General features: G+C 31.1%; 1 protein-coding gene across 1 annotated transcript in view; it reads right to left on the bottom strand.

Moving 5' to 3' along the window:
* Nucleotides 1–1,317, bottom strand: part of Gfrl (Glial cell line-derived neurotrophic family receptor-like) — a 77,592-nt gene extending 76,275 nt beyond the window's left edge. The window contains exon 1 of the mRNA XM_040722955.2: nucleotides 877–1,317. The gene's annotated coding sequence lies outside the window, so the exon portion shown is untranslated. The remainder of the gene's footprint in view (nucleotides 1–876) is intronic.
* Nucleotides 1,318–15,756: the final 14,439 nt, after the last annotated feature.

Here is a 15,756-nt window from a genome sequence, read left to right as displayed (position 1 = left end):
GATATACAAAATCAAAAAGCACACAATAGTGCAAAAACAAAACAGGTTATAGCTCAGATATATTTTGCAAACCTCAGAGCATTTCATTCAATCTTGAGTCTACAAATGCAAAAACCTTATGGATCAAAACAAAAATAATGTACATAACATATTTTTCCAAAAGGAAACATCATAATTAGTTGATAATAAAAGGAAAAGGAATACAACTTCACAAAACCTCTCTTAAAAATGTATTCTGGTGGCGGTGAAATTGTGCCTTAGACACCTAAAGTTCCGGAGCAACTGGTTGTACTTATATTTATGTATGAGGTTTTTGTAGCTATGAGTACATAGAGTCAACATAAATTAAAAACAGGAGCTCCCATAAAATTAGGTTTTGAATAATTAATTTGAATGTACCCATGATTCCCCTTCCCTCAACACACGCACACCCAGTTTACCTTTTCCTTTTCTATCCATAAGAATAAACGGAATGGTTTAATGACATTCTATGGCAGATTAAAGGGTAAGAGACTCTGTTGGTGCATGTGTAGGACCCTACTATTTGTTTGTATGTATCTAGGAACAATATACATACTAAATTATTAATTCTGGCATACTTATTATTCTAATAACAATGAAAGAAAACTCAATTACAAAGGTCAAAGCCGCCCTCAAAATAGGAGTAATTATTTGAATATAGTTTGATCATTTAACAATAATTATTAACAATTGTTTATTAAGTCAAATCCCCTCTTTTTTTTCCCCACTCTTCTGTATTCACGAGACACTCCCATTATTCTAAGAATCAGCTGCTTCAAATTGCTCAATCAACAGTTTGGAGCCATGCAATATTAAAGAAAAGACAAAAGGATGAAGAAAGGAAAAATAACTTACATTAAAAATGCATCGTCAAATATAGCTGATTCATCCTAGTGGTAAAATTTCGTAACTAATTCTGGTGATTTACTTTCAAATGTATAATCTATATATTGTTTTTATTTGGTTTTTCCTTGATACAAGTTATAACAGATTAAAAGAAATGTTGTAGATATACATAATGAACGAGTGAGGAGAGAATGATGCTCTCTCGTCCTTTGATCCGTAACAACTGCAAGAATCTATAGTCAAGTACTAGCACATATATGTACGGTATTATGCTAAAGTCTTGGGAGGCGATGATTAAAAAGAAAAAGAAGGAAATAACAAAAAAAAAATGTATTTAAAAAAACTGGGAAAAGCTTCTTTTTTTTTTGGTATGTAAAAGTATCTTGACAACGAGAGGAGAAACGTCGGGGACGATATGTTGTTTCTGTAGAAGTGTAACAAAGTAAATTCTATCGTTCCTATAGAGTATACATATATGTATCTACGTACGTAGCAGCGTGCGCTCAAAAAGAATAAGATTTTTCGAAAGAGGGGCAAAGAGGCGTAATGTCCATCCCCCCTCCCTCCCTCCCCCTCCTTACCCCACTTTCTATTAGCATGGAGGAGAAGAGAGCTCTTCTTTTTTTTTGTCATTCATTCTGCCATTGTTGTACGCGTATGTCTATATCAATTTATCTCATTATTAATAAAATAAATTGAAAGGATTTGATGCTGAAGAGGAGGATATTGTCTAATTTCGTCAAATGAGAGATTTTGAGAGAATTTACATATGTACGTAATTATCCTTTTCCTTAATCCACCCTTCTTCGGTAGAGGAAACCTAAATAAATTCTTTTTTGAAAGTCATCTATGATTTGACATACATAATCTTGTACTCTAACTAACTATTAGATATCCCAATTATTTCGTATAGTGTTTGATTACATACAAGTGAATGGCTTGGGTTTTGGAGCTTTTTTTTTTTTTTTTGCTTTAAAGATAAATAAGGATTTGTACAAAATAATTTCTTTCTAAGATTGATCAATTGCATTCTTGAGTTTATGAGCATTAAATTGCCTGTAATTAATTTTTTTGTTAATTACGGACTCCGTTTATGCATTTTATTCTCTTATTTACATCAAGAGGAAGGGAGAATGTTTTTAATTTGGCGCAATATATGCATATATGTTAATAGTTGTTATCTTCAATGATCTTCTGAGCAAACCATTAAAACCAATTGTTTTATGGAATGGGACTCAAAACTTTCTGTAGCATTATATTACGATTTATCACTGTTATTTTTAATTACAAGGTTTTTTTACGCAACCAAACGACTGTTACAAGAAAAATAAACATTTTTTGAGTTTACACCGTATCTATAAGTGTAAAATGTCTGAGAAACACCAAAAAAGGCAACTCGGATGCGAGAAAACTACAGAGACCGTTGGCATCCAAACTGGATACTTCTGAACTGGTCATCTGATCCTCCTCCAGTCTCAACTTCAAACAAGTTTACTTTGCAGTTTAGGTCATTTAGGCAAAAACGTCTTATGCCATTCTCATCCAAAATTGGATTCGCTGCCATCATTAGACCGTGGTACGCCATGGTTGGACATGACCTTTATCGTCATGAGCTCTCAAACTGTTCTCTCCCGTGTCATTGCTTATGAAGGAGAGCATATTGCATAAAAAATATAGCTAAATATAGTATTTAAGCATATCACAAGTTGGTTTTGAGTTGTCGTATGTTGATTGCATAAATATCAAGTTATGATTTATTCATGCTACTGTATATTCTGTAAATTTACCCACTGATAAAGATGGTCTATGATGGAGATTGGCTAGTTCACTCCATGACCTTAATCTGCTTCTTTTTGAGCCACTCTCTCGTTGCTATGTACGTATGATTTGAATCATTGTCGTGCTAGAAAACCCATTTTACGAACCATTTTCAAGGCACTGCCCAGAAGGAAGGATGTTTTCGTCCCAAAGTTACCGTAGTATGATCTCCGATCATCCTGCCTTTTATATTTTGAAGTCGTTCATTCCTTAACATCGAAACAACCATGAAAAAAATAATGTTTCCACCGTCATGTTTGACGGTAGGGATGGTGTTCTTAAGGTTATACCCTACTGTTAAAATAAACCTACCATTCAAATTATGACCTTTTATTTTTGTTGTCAGTAGATAAACTTACAAAATTGGCTAAAGATCAATTATTCATTTTCTTCACTGCATACGTTTAGGCAGTTTTTTTATTTTTTTGCATTGTTTGACTTAAGCACATGGCATTACATTTGTACTGTATTTATTTGCCAATGGTAACTTTTTCTGTTTCTCCCCCTCCCCCCCAAATCAGTATTCTGAGTGATGATTGGATGAATTTGAATTATCATTTGATATGTTGTAATAAACAATCCCCAACAATTATTGGATATCTATAGATATAAAGAATTGGCTAAATATCAACAACTGATTTTTTTTTTGTTTCTTTTCGGAGTAAAAGTTGCCTCATGTAATAAAGGGAACGATATTAATTTGTGGGCATTAATATCATTATTAAGCATCCGTTAATATTCCGGCCTTTGTTGCTTATGGTTTTAAGTAATAGTTGAAATATACAATGAAAATATGAAAATGTCATGATATTAAATAACAATTTTGAATGATTTTACCCTTCTCTATTATAGGAATAATGTTTGAACCAGGTTTGTGATAAATTTAACAAGATAGTCCAGGCAAGAAAGATCTTAGATCAAAAATTTAGTGCATCTAAACGTACTCAAGCTGGAAAAAAAAGTAAAAAACTGATGTGACTTTATTTCTTAACCGATTATTTTAAAATTTCCACAAAAATCAAAAATATAACATAAGTTTGATATTCAATTTATAAAATTTCCGTTAGCTTGGACAACATTTTCACAATATCCACGGAAACGTCTCACTGCTTTCATGACTGCCCCGCTCGGTAAAGTCCGGAATGACCTCCGTATCAAAACTCTAGGGATCTTGTGGTGCTGCGGGGACCTTTGAAGATAATTTTTTAGTGGAAACAAGTTCCAATGAACAAGTTGAGCCTTCAATTAAAGTCAAATGTTTTGATTTTGATTACTCTAGTCTTCTTAAGTCATACAAACATCCTTTTAGATATATTCATTATCAAGTATAGCTCAAATTACATAAACAAGACACTCATGAGTCATTTCACTCGTAAAGAGGATCGAGCTTGACTTTGGTTTTGTGTCATGTGAGACAAATTTATTATACATCCTGATAGAAATTCCCACTTTTCTGCAGATTCGACAGGTCAGAGTCATATACTTATGTGCTGACAATCCTGGTACAGTTTGAGTTGATTTATGTTGTTAATAAGTTGTTGTTTTTTTGTTTTTTTAGAAACAATTGGAAAAGTAAAAGCTGCCTATGGGTTTCTTTCCTAGATATTTTTTTTTCGTTCAAACATAAATCCTTATTCATTGTATGTTGTAAAAAAATTACCACTTTGGCTTTTGGTCTTTTAGAAAAAAAAATTCAGTAGCTTTTTATCCATCACGTAAAACAAATTTAATTATTAATAAATATATAATTTTTCCGTCTTTTAAATGACTCGAGAAATATATAGAAATAAGTAATTAATTTTATATAAAAATAAAATAGCAATGACTGTTCATGACGTCAATTGATGGTTGCTTATTTAGACAATGCATTTATAATGTCTTTTTTAATACACATTTGAGGATAAATAACCCGTCCTTTCAAAAATAACTATCCCATAATTAGTTGTGTGTTTCTTTTATTTACTTGAACCTTTTGATAGAAATGTTGAAGCACAGATTGACTATTATATTTCCAGAACTATCTAGTATCTACATCCTATATAAACTGTGTTACCATTCTTTATCTATATGTATAGTGACATTCGATTGCTTTTTCATCAAGAAAATGTCACGTTTACATGAATTCTTAATTATTTTAGCTAATACAGAAAATAGATCAGACATTAAATGTTAATTTACATTATATTCCTCGTAGTGTCATGATAAGGAGACTTCATTCTATTTTGTATTATGCACAATATACTAATGTATATTTTAAATCCATCATCACGTAATATCTAAAACACAAAAGGATATTAATACATTACATTATTTTTATTGGTTCTCAGAACCATTCTTCCAATGTTTTTGAAAAAGTAAAATTGTACACAATCAGTTAGGAGTTGTTGGCCTATTTTTTTCAATTATGAGATGATTCCTTATAAATTAGTAGGGCATTTCACATTGCTATACAACAGTTAATCTAAGTTTAACCAATCAAGGTTTAAAAAACATTTTTAATTGGCTGCTAATTGGTACAATGTGAATATTTACCCATTTTAGTGCGTAAAAACAAACATATCTACAGGTATACCATTTGATTTTTTTTTTTAATGACTACTTAAGTTGTAATCAAAGCCTTTACAGGACAGTTGGCACTTGGATCTTTCTATGACGTACAAGTCTAAAAACGTCATTGTCTGAAGGTCTTCCGTGTCAAGGTGAACCAAAATGGGGGGTGGTGGCTCTCTACGAACCCAAAAAGTACCATTCTTGATAAGGAAGTTAATGAAAAAGGGAACCATAAGTACAGTTCTATTTTTTTATGAACTCTTGACTCTCCAATCACTAGATCTGAATCCCAAGGCTTATAGCATCTTTTAGCTAGTAGAGCCCAGGCTCGGGGAATCCAACAACCAAATTTTGATGCCTTAATAGACTCTGTTTATGAGTAGTGGGTTGTTATCATGTCAGAAGTACTGCCATCCAATTTTGCCGCCATTTAGATAGTGATATTGCTTTTCATATTCAAGATTAATTATATCCTTAATATCATTGTTATAAATTATATGAATATGAATGCTGTGGATATGAAACGTATTTAAAATTAGACATAATTATTTAATTCATTTATTTTAGTCTCGAAACTTTTGTACAACCTAGTACATAATTGATACACGGGTTGAATTTTATCCAGTGTAGCCCACGTTTCAGACCACCCTCGTACATTATAGACGTAATTGACACGTTTGTATACGTAATAGGTATTTACATAAAATTAACAAAAATGTGAAAGCTACGCGGGCCAGACTTTCACTTTTTTTTTACATGGAAAAAAAATGCAAAAACTACGTCTTTTTTATTTTTTGTCTTCTCCTTTTTCGTATATTTTCTTCTTATTATTATTATTCACGCTATAATTTTTTTTAATGTGGATATAGTAAAAGAATCTGCAGTTACATAGAATCATATTCATATTTATTTATCCTGCGTTTATCTAAGCGTATATACTTGTATGTATAAGAGTCTTACAATTACAGGAAATACATATACAAGGTTCGGAAGCAAAACGTGGACTGAATGACTGATTTGAGAAAAATGTCAACAATTTTATTTTTTGCTAAATAATTTTGAAATTTTTTGAATAACCCTTTGAGACACGACCATTGTGAACATTTCCACTCAATATGGTCGCCCTCAGCAGCAATCACAGCCTCCACACGGCGGCGGAAAGCATTGCAAGAGTTGATGATGAACTTATCGGACAAGTTGTTCCACTCCTTCACAACCTTTAGGGAGTCCACGTTCGGATGAGATGTCTGGTTAGTCTCCCTCTCCAAGCTGCCTCACACAGAAAAGTACAACGGGTTCAAACCCGGCGAAGATGATGGCCATATGTCCTTTGGCCAAAAATCAGTCATGTAATCGGTGCAGAACTTCTGGCATTTGGCCGATGTGTGTGACCATCTTGGGTCCACATATAGTTTTCCTCTAGGGAGGTGGCCTTAAGACATGGCAGTATGGGGAACCTCAGTACCTTGTAGTTGGCCGCCTGGCCGATTTTCTCCCCAGCCTTAAAAAAGAAAGTGCCGTCCGACGCCACTACCCCCAGGACCATTTTTCGGGCTGGATGTTTTGTACGGAACACCCCCCTTGACCTCCTCTAGTGATCCCCCAAGCCAACAGTCGTTCCAACAGTTGTAGACCTGGTCCACAGTGAAAATCGTCTCGTCAGAATTTTTTTTTACTGTGGATCCATTTGCCTTGATCAACGCACGAAATTTCTTGCGCCTCTGCAGTCTCCTTTTCTTAAGAGTGTCCGTCAACAGGTGGCGTGGTGTCCTTGTGTAACAGGAAAATCCCAAGTCCTCCTTCACAGCCCTCTTTTTTAGGTTTTATTCGATTATTTGAATCTCATTCATTAGTGGTTTTTTATAAATAAAAATATGATAAATGGCCTAATGAACATATCTTATGGCATTGTAGTAATTTCTCAGTTCTTCTAACCCATTTGTAGCAGATCCCTTGAGCCTTCGTTTACAGGTTTCTAGTATTATATTATTTTACTTACATTATACAGGGTGCGTCAACATAACTTCCTTTTTTATAATGCGTGGGAAATTAGACCGTTGAAGTAATTGCCGAGTAGGCATGGTTTCATTATAAAGGTGAGGTTCTAAAGTTTTCTTGGAAATAAATTTCCTTGCTATCATACATTGGAGTAGTGTGGAGTTTTAGTTTGTTTGCTGTCGAAAAAAAAAATATATTGCTAAAAAAATGGTTTGTCAAAAAAGTCTTACGTGTTTATTTGTGGAATTTTTGAAAATCCGTGACTTACTTCAATTTCTAATACATAAAAGACGATTTTTTCAATTCATTTTCATAATTTGTAATTTGCAAAAAAAAAAAAAAAAAAAAATTGAGGTCGATTAACTCCACAGATAACAATGATGGCGAGTTAAAACGGTTGTGATACTACCTAGTATCATGCAGAAATTTTAAATTAGTATGATTTGTTCTAATTGGGTAATTGAAGCTAGATTTATTCTGAAAATACCTCCATTGTTTAGACTTATGCGAAATCACCAACTTCTTAACATTTTATCAATTATGTATTCACAATTATGAAATCAGGTATGTTGTAAATTCAATTTTGCATCTTTTTGTATAAAATAACCAATCCTCGAAAACCTTTCAATAAAATGTAATAGAAAAAGAAACAAAAAAAAAAGCAAAAATAATTAGGTATTAAAATACCGTTGTTCGGTTTATTCAGTGTATGAAGAATAGGTTGAAGTTACCTATAGATATCATTTTTGAAACTGTGTAAAACATAACTTTAAATGTGTACAATCACTATTAAACAAAATTATTCATTTTTTGATTTATAAAACTTGTTGGCCTCTGCCTCAACTGCCCAAGGAGGTCATATTTATATAAATTTATTTTGAAAACCTTATATTTCCAAAAAAATTCTGACTTATTTAAAAAAAAAAGTACTAATATACATATGTATCTTCAAATAAAGTTAATAAAAAGGTCACAAAGGTCAAGGTCATCCAAATTCGCACTTTTTTGCTTATTTAAGCAAACGATATGTGTTGTTGCAAATCTTGGTAGGTGAAGGTGAGGTAAGTAGATACGCATTTTGATTTTTACATCCTCAAAAAGTTCAGAACCATCTATTTCAGCTAATATTTTGCAACCAGGTATGGTTATTGATAATTGATAATCATTGATAATACTCCTAATTTAAATAATAAATATTTGTTTTTATTCACATTTTGGTGGTGCTTTTGTGAGAATAGAACATGATACATTGCAAATTCTATTTTTGAATGGTCTTTATTGGGTTATAGGTAGTGAGCATAATATTTTAGGAGATACATCAGTTATTCTTGACAATTTGCCATTTATATTGAACTACAAGAATTTTCTTATCATTGACAAACATTTAAATTTGATCTTTAAATCTTGTCCGTTTTTCTATATCTTCTTATAAAATTTAATGAGAAGTTAAAATAGTGTCCCAATCAATATATTAGAAGTAAACAACTCTGAATTTTCTATAGTTATCTCATATTCAGTAATGTATCAATTTACCCAGGGCTAGTGACTTGCTCCACTATCCCCTACGTATCAGTTGAACTTCTTGGCTGTGATACGCTAAAGAACAGACAGATAGGTGGGAAGGTACAATTCATGTTACTACACTTATCGGGTTGTTTTTTTTCGAAACCTTAATAGGGAATTATTATAAGAATTTATAAAATAATGTTGATAGGATTTTTTTTCACCTAATTTTTTTTGCACAAAAACTGTTCTCTATACTAAATAGAACATATCAAAACAAAAAGATACATATTTTTTAAAAGTGTAATATTTCAAAATTTTAGGTCCGTTGAGATACCTTTAAATAGTTTTCAAAGTGAGCCAAGGATAACTATAGACTAAAATGAACATTTTGAAACCCTATAGACCTCCTATTTTGAATATTTAAAAAAAGAAGCTCCACTCTAAGGGACATAGACGATCGTACACAATGAATATACTAACTATAGGATAACAAAATCAATTGCCAGAAACGAAGAATACTTAAATATATATGGTATGTATGTACAAAAGAAGTTTAAAAAAAAAAAAATGTGATGAAGAATTATATTTAGGATTTTAAATCTTAAGCTTTTTTTGGTATGTAAAAAGGAATTTAGTAACTGATATTTTAAAGAATGTTTTGAAGGATAACATTTTCTTTAGATTACCTGGAAGTAGTTATCAGACATACTCGGTTATCAATCCTCATTTATGCTTTGAGTCCAAGAGGAGCTTACACTTATAAATACACAACAAAGACTCAGCGTTACTCTCCGTCAATCACATCACTCACACTTGTGACTGCACTGTACGATTAGATGTTCTCTCCTCAAACCAGAAGAATAAGAATAACATCTTCGGTAAATAAATAAAACTGTTCAGGTTACAAACAACTGCAAAACTCGGAGACTAAAAAATGCTTCAGATTTACAACCCAAAGGATGCTGTTACCATTAAAAAATAATTACGGTACAACAGAAATATGACTAATCATTTTAGAAAGCCCCTCTCCATGATTGAATGTCGCATATCTAATTGTATATAAATAATATGGATATTAAGGATTATCAGTTCATGAATATTATACATATGTTAGTATTTTAAAATTTTAACATAACACAAAAAACGATTTGAGTAAATGGAGATAAAAAAATTAATGAACTAGTTAACTGATGGAATTAAGAATTCACATGGGAGAACTATTAGAAATGAAGTTACATATTCAAATGTCATTAATACACATAAAAAATTGTTAAAAGAGCCTATAACTTTTTAGTCCCTTGTTATGATTCTCATAACTTGGGTTGAGATCCATTGGTGGTATACATTCACTCAGAGCATTAGTCCGATCCAGAAACCCTGAGCATGCTCCCCCTCTGTTACCAATTTTGTGATCATGCTCTCACCCATTTTTTAAAGCAACCAGCGCGCTCCCGCTCGATTAAAAATGAGCAGCACTCATTTATTCACTCGTATAGGAGAATTTAAGTTTCACGACTCCTTAGGATTGCAATTAAATTCCTAAAATTTATATACTCGTATAGTATTTATGTCAAAAAAAAGAAAGGAAATAATACAAGAATAAATAAAAGCTTAAAGATATAAAATTATATTTAAAGTTTCAAAAATCCATATAGTGATTAATCCAACGTTGAACTATGAAATATTTGATTGATTGACAAAAGTATTTGATGAGAAAACAACATTTGTGCTTGATTAGATCTTTAAATAAACAATTATCAAATTGATAGAATTTATATTACCAGATGCAAACCAAATAATATTAAGTGCTAATGGGAAGTGGTTCGCAAACAGGTTGTCTTGAGGTAAGTTTCTAGTGTACCGTATGACAACCACAACCCGACATTAGCTGGTTTGCCTCACCATAGCCAACCTCCTCTTCTTCCTAAGCATCCTGGATCATAAGGAAGTGGAAATCTGAAATCACTGCTCTTGCTTGGTCCGAAGTTATGCTTGTTTGTCTATTGATGAGTCTTTTCAAATATAAATAATCCATAATGTCGAATGATCATTCATTACGGCTATATTAGGGTTATTAGCACTTCTTCCATTCGAATAACTGCCGTGTTTGTTTATCCTTTAATTTATTGAAAGCATTACTACGGTAAAAGATTCAAACTACATGCTACTGTGTTGTATAATGTTCAATAACCAATATAATTAATTAGAAATATACTAATTAATTTACTTAAATGACATATATAGCATATGAACAACACCAATCGGCTAATTTATCATCTAATCTTTATAGATGGAATAAAAATATGCAATTCCATATATGTATCTATTAAATATCATTATTCGGACAAATGTTTCAATGATCCTTTGATGCAAATCCGTTTGGAAAATCGTCATTTGGCAAAATATCTTCGACGAATTGTCTGTTTGACAAAATGTTGTGGCCAACTGTACTAGAACTGATTATTCTATGTGTCTAGAATTCCATTATGCATGCTATGAGTCAAGGTTTCATCGAGACTATCGGCTTTTCCTTTGTCTTTTATAGAGGTGTGAAGTGATATAATGATTCAAAACATGCAATATTTCTTAATGAGTCATGAATTGATAGAGTCTTAACGACTTAAGTTTAAGTTAGTTTGAATATTATGACGTTTTAAGCTTTTATTTCAAATTGAAGCTGAATTTGTACAATCGTGTCTAGGAGTACATGATCATGATTCCAAGATACAAATATATTCTTTAGGGGTTATATTTTATCTCGTACTTATACTGATATTATGGTCATTCATAAGGGTAAGTAATTCATTATTATGTACCCGTTATTACTCGTAGGTTATTAGGATGTCGACGAACAGACACACTTTAATTTATTAATATAGGAAATAACTCCCCCATAAATCGTTTATGATACTCTACGTTTTTCAGAGGACACTTTTACCTAATAAATCAATATATAGATGTTAGCCCCTCATGAATGATATAATAGATGTATAACTTGAGAAAATAAAATACCCTGCTCAAATCGTCAACAAAGAACAAAGTCGCACAGCTTAAGATTTACATCTTTAAAAATATTTACTCCCTTTTTCTACATTTTTTTCTAAATGACACGCTGAGTCCACAAACGCCCGTTACTAAATGTAATATAAAGTCATCGTCTTTATTTTTTTTTTTATATATACACCTCTTTTCTTTTCCTTTTTAAAATGAAGATCTGAGCTATTGCAAAAGATATCCCTTATTAAAAATGAGTCTTCCTAGACAATCAAACAAACAGATAGTTAAACTTTGTTTTATTTATACATAGATTAGTTTTATATATCGGAAATATAAAATATTTTATTATTTTCAAAAAAAAAAAAAAAAAAAAAAATACAGTATCACCGCATAAGACTATAAATGGGTACCGTAGTATTTGTAACCATTTTACAGTTTTTCAATTTAATCTGCTTATTTTCTTCAAAATATATAATTGACCATGTGAAAATACTGATCTTAATCAAAAAAAAGAATTTTTTCAAATGTTTGACCTTGCTATTGTCGTTGCTAACTTGTCATGTTTCTTATTTAACTATAATGAAGATACATACTAAAAATAGCTACTTATTCCTCTCCTTCCTTAATTTAACTAATTTCTTTTTTTTATTTCATATTTAATATACGTTCTCCCTTTTTCCAATGTAGAATCATTCATTTTTTGGACCTTGTTTTTTCAAAAAAATAAACTTATTCGCATAGAAATAAACTTACCCTCCAGAGCCCAGGAATTTGGTCTAATCAGAATGAAACATAGCCCTAAAAACATAACTCAGAATTCGAAACAACTTTTATTTTATGTCCTAAGTTTGTATCTGGCATTGTTTTTGAATCTTTTTATCATTGTTTTTCAAGCAGGACGAATGGGAATCATTCACACACACAAATTATTTTAATACTATTTCGAATATTTATTATTTTCCTATATTTCAGAATATTTTCATTTGCAGTGAATATTGTTCCATTATTTGCATAATTCTTCTATATGGTTTTATAAACGAAACTTTCTAAAATAAATATATTTTTATTTTTAAAAATATATTGGCCCTTCCATCCCAACCCCTACAAAGGTCCCTGGGATTAGTTGCAAAGCATTTCTGTGTTAATATTTCTCCTGCACCAACTACTTAATTTTGCCTCAAAAATCCATATCAATAAGTAAATGTTACTAAAAGCAAAAAAAAAAATATATATCTATTTTTCCATCGAAAAAAAACTCCTAAAATCACTTATTGTGAAAAATTATTTGACATTTTTTTATACGCAATGTATAGTAACATTTATAATAACTATACTCACAGTTTCAATGACATCATTTGCAACTACATATAAACTTATACACTTAAAGACAAATTATAAACAGAGATGGAGGAGGATTGTAAATTTTTTTCAAATGAAGAATGTTTTATGTTGTCAGCTGTGAATAATATTGCTTCTTTTCTCCTAATTAGGGTTCTGAATGTTAATTGATTGAATGAGAATGGCTTTGGTTCAGCTGTGAACAACTATTAAATATTTATTTCATAATTGGGAAGAAAATGTCCGATTGCCAATTGATTTTAACCCTCGACTCTGTTTCTTTTCGTATGAAAGGTTGCAATAAATTTAACGACGTGTAAGTACTTTATTTTTTGAATATTCAAAATAATATATCATATCCTTAAGATCTCACAATGTTTTCTTTAGTTTATATATATTATTGGCTAAATTTGAACTAATTAGAAAAAAAGTTGAGGTAAAGTAACTCTAATGTATTTATTTTGTAAAACTTTTTTTCTTTTATTAAAATTTCTGACATATTTTATTAAATTTAGTTATGTATATATTTTTCTTAATAGAAGGTCACTACATCAAGGTCATCCAAATTTGCACGATTTTGCTTATTCAAGAAAAAAATATGTGTACTTGCACATATTGTGTTATGTATAAGCTGATTTTTTGGCTGTGATACGCTAAAGAACAGAGAAGATAGGTGGAAAACTACAATTCATGTCATTACGCTTATTCTTTTTTTCGAAACGTTGATACAGAATTCTCATAAATTTTTTTAAAAATATTGTTGATAGGAATTGTGTTTATCTACATATGTTAATTTACACAAAAGCCTGGTGGCTGTACTAAATAAATCATATCAAAACTAAAAAAATGTTTTTTTAATTGTAATATTTTCAAACTTTAAGGGCGTTGAGCTACCTCTAAATATTTTTCAAAATGCTTCAAAGTGAGCCAATGATATTTATAGACTAAAATGAACATTTTGAAACCCTATAGACCTCCTATTTTGAATATTTAAAAAAGAAGCTCCACCCTAAGGGACATAGACGATCGTATACAATAAATATACTAACTATAGGATAACAAAAGCAATTGACAGAAACGAAGAATACTTAAATGTATATGTATGTACAAAAGAAATTTGCCAAAAGATAATATTTATTTTTTGTACAAAAAGATTATATTTTATAAAAGGTGATTTGGTGATGAGGAAGGATATTTAGGTTTGTAAATCTTATGCATTTTTGTTATGTAAAAAAAAAACACAAAAATTAACATAGCAACTCTCACAATTTGAAAAATGTTTTGAAGAAGAACAACTTGGATGTCATGACATTTCATTAGATTAGCTGGAAGCAGTTGTCAGACATACTCCGTTTTCAATCTACATTTACACTTTGAGTCCAAGAGAAGCTTACACTTATAAATACAGAACAAAGACTACTCTCCGTAAATCATGAGCACTGACTCTCATCACCACACTTTATAATTAAATTTCTCTCTTCAGACTAAATAAATATTTTTTTGAATATTTTAACAAATTCTAGATTGTTAAGATCCAAAGTTAAAAATATGCGTGCAGCATAGGTAATGTGTTACGTTTTTTTGTTTTTTTTTTGTTTAAACGCAATTGCGAATACATATTCGCTTTGCACATTGTAGAAACAATGTAGGGATGTCATTTTAACAAAAAATATCTTAGAATAGAATGTAATATGTTAGCAATTTAAGGAATTTGTGAACAAAATGAAAATGTATGAAACAAAATATCCCATTGATTTACTGATAGCTGTTCTTCCTTGTTCCTCCAATGTAATAGTTGTCAAAGCATATAATTGATGTCAATGTACGTAGACAAACAATGCTATAATTTCATTCTTATATATGATTAAAAAAACACGCAACTTTAAAAAAAAGAAGTTATTTTAATTTGTAGAATGTGCATACAAATATTTAATGTAGAATGTTTATTCATGCGCAATGAATACCTCTTTAGATAGTGGAATGTCATTCCTTGAAAGAAGAAATATTTATGAATTTCTCAAATTGTGTTTTATTTATTACTAAAGGTTGTACCAGGCATTGCATGGATTAATTAGGTGTTGATAAACAAACAAACCATGTTGTATTCGTTTACAAAAAAAAAAAAAAAAAAAAAGCTCTTAAATAACTCTACAGTGATACTTTTCGTTTATCATGCGCACACTTAGGCGTAGTTACTAATTACTTAGATGTTCTCTTCTCAAAAATGAAATAATAATAATATCAGCGTGTGATGAGCCAGAGAGTACTTTAGTCTCGAAAAGGTTCTGTGACTGAGTTTTGCCTACGCACACTGGACACTGGATGGTATGGGTCTCTCAGAATTAATCGCATGAGGTATTTAAATACAGGGAACGGGGATCAAATTGTCGCCTACTTTAAACCTTGATAACTTGAAGACGACATTATGAAATAAAAAACCGGTTACCAAATAGGAAAGCTATTCTCGTCAGCTGACGATACGTAGTTCAGTTAGCATCATGCCCTCATCATATGAGGAGATAAAGAGCTATAAGTGGAACGAGGAGCTTTCGAGGTCCGCCGTAGTCATGGCATTGGTTAATAATGGAGGTAAAATCCCCAATTCAACGATTTCTTCAACCTTAGGAGGGAATTTACGGACTGTTCAGCGTATCCGTAAGAAGCTAGAGGCACCTGGGATGT

The sequence above is a fragment of the Lepeophtheirus salmonis genome, chromosome 13, assembly GCF_016086655.4.
Source record: "Lepeophtheirus salmonis chromosome 13, UVic_Lsal_1.4, whole genome shotgun sequence".
In the NCBI taxonomy this organism is placed as follows: domain Eukaryota; kingdom Metazoa; phylum Arthropoda; class Copepoda; order Siphonostomatoida; family Caligidae; genus Lepeophtheirus; species Lepeophtheirus salmonis.
This window is presented reverse-complemented; position numbering and strand designations above follow the sequence as displayed.